The sequence below is a fragment of the Gekko japonicus genome, unplaced genomic scaffold (genome assembly GCF_001447785.1).
Source record: "Gekko japonicus isolate JY-2015 unplaced genomic scaffold, Gekko_japonicus_V1.1 scaffold1004, whole genome shotgun sequence".
NCBI lineage: Eukaryota > Metazoa > Chordata > Lepidosauria > Squamata > Gekkonidae > Gekko > Gekko japonicus.
The window spans coordinates 50528-52737 of NW_015161430.1; the positions used below are offsets into that span (position 1 = coordinate 50528).

The 2210-nt window shown below is 47.2% G+C and overlaps 1 protein-coding gene across 2 annotated transcripts in view; it reads right to left on the reverse strand.

Annotated features, from left to right (window-relative positions):
• The window catches only part of ZHX1 (zinc fingers and homeoboxes 1), a 35929-nt gene that overhangs the window by 3267 nt on the left and 30452 nt on the right, over positions 1–2210 (reverse strand). The window contains exon 4 of one of the 2 annotated variants that reach the window (XM_015428965.1): positions 326–636. The exons of the other annotated variant lie outside the window; for it this stretch is intronic. The gene's annotated coding sequence lies outside the window, so the exon portion shown is untranslated. Of the gene's footprint in view, positions 1–325; positions 637–2210 lie in introns of those variants that run through there. 2 annotated transcript variants of the gene reach the window in all.

Genomic DNA, 2210 nt, shown 5'->3' on the forward strand with positions numbered 1-2210 from the left:
AAAACACCGGCCCCCCCCCCCCCCTTCACAGTAAATCAGAGCCCTTGGACCTCAATATCCCCCCCCCCCCAAACTGCTTCCCCCTTCTTCCCCTTCAGGCAGCTAGAAAGGAAGAAACCCGTAAGCACGCTGTTGCACACCAGTCAAGCAACAAAAATCTTCACCTCTAAAGGAGCCTAATAGCTTCGGTCACTTGCAATTACAATACACCAGGGACAGATTCAGTCATTTGCTCCATGCCGATCTCAAATCTTTACTCATAATGACAGAAGCACCATTCCCATGATTCGTACACAGCACAACGCACTGATGTAAGAACAGGACAAAGCCAGATGTTTTATTGTGTGCATTGAAATTTTAAAAACCTGCTGGAGCTTCACTGAAGCAAGTCTGGGATTTCCGATCTCTTGTGCTATTCAGTGCAAATCTTTCAACCCTGTATCCTAAGGAGAATATCAAATGATCAGAACTGTGGTTTTTTTCCAGAAGTTGGGAAGAAAGCCGTTTCTGAAAGGCATCATGTAACAGTCAGGAAGTTCCGTAGCTACATCTTGTCACAGGCCTGGCTTGGCGCCTTGCAACGCCATGCCCACGCACAGTGTTCTCTGTCCATAGCAAAGTTAGGGGGAAATTGAGCTGTAAAGAAATACAACACAGACAAAAAAAAACAGAAACCCCACAGTACTGTCAGGCCAAAACACTTTGCAAACTTAAATCTGAAGTATAAAAAGAAACGACACTGTTGTACGCACAGGGCTCACTCAGTCAGTGCCAAAATGCTTTCTACCTCTGGATAGGGAAGTCGCCTGGGTGACAGGTCCCCAAGGTCACCGGGACCAGAACCAAAGAAGTCTAATAAGCATCCTCAGGCCAGTGTGCTAAAAATGGGAGGCACATCTAAAGCAGAACCCTGCTCCAGTTCTCGTTCTGTCCCATCGGTCCACACTGCAAAGGCCGCGTGCCTTTTTTACTGAAATTTTTTCATCCATGTGGGACATGAACAACTCCTGTTTCGTGTGCATCTCAGAACAAGTGTAAACTACTTCCTAGAAAGCATCTACTATTTTTTTTTTAAAGCCTACCTGCAGTACAGAATTGTGAGCCGATTAATCATCTGAATGGATAAGTTTTAAATAGATCCACATATTTCGAAAGTGTCGATACAGGTGTCTTTCTGAGATATTCAAAGCGTGGAGTAACTTGTGGTTTGATAAAGAAAAAACGTAACAACCTCCTAAGATGCAGCTACACAGGAGGGCAAAATCATGCCCCTGCTATGGCAGAAGCTTATAACTTTAAGCAAGAGCAATTGTTCAGAATGTGGTGGCTTTCGTTGCCAATACTGACTTCTGCAGCTTTTAAAGCCCACACCAGAGTACTGTATTTCTGTCTTGGCGAAAGACCTAGCATGCTCAAGGGCCCCGCCGAAGGACAACAGGAAAGATTCTATGGATGCTGCTGGACCTTAAAGGCAGATACAACATGGAAACAGGCAGCTAAATATCTCTCCACCCACCAAACAGGTTTAAGGATATTAGGCCCAGCACTGAAACGAACAGGTGCAGAGGACAACCTTGTGAGATGTTAAGGATGACACAAGAACCTCATAAGACTGGCTGACTCCTTCCACTCCTCAGTGTGAACTTGCACAACTTCAAAAAAGTCTCTGAGTTCATGCTAAATTATGCTAAAAAAATTTCAGTTCAGAAAATGAAGATATGTTCAGATAAACCCCCACAGGGGCAAGGAGTCAAGGAAAACGTATGAGAGCCAGATTGCCGGGGGTGGGGGGGCAAGTCCCAGTGAGAGCACTTTGGCCCCCAGAGCTGGAAGAGAGTGCAGCAGCCCACTCATTCAGAGGAACCGAGGGACGGTGGTGGAGGAAAGTGCCGCCAAGTCACAGCTGACTTATGGCAACCCCGTAGGGCTTCCAAGGCAAGAGACATTCAGAGGTGGTTTGCCATTGCCTGCCTTCGTGTCACGACCCTGGTATTCCTTGGTGGTCTCCCATCCAACTACTAACCAGGGCCGACCCTGCTTAGCTTCCGAGATCTGACGGGAGCAGGCTAGCCTGGGCCATCCAGGTGAGGGTGAACTGAGGGGTAAAAGCCTCTGCAAACAAGTGACAGAATGGAACCAGCCCATACAGTGCCTCTGCCTGTGAAGTAAAAGGCCACTGGCTACCACCAGGCCTTCTACAGAGCAGGAAT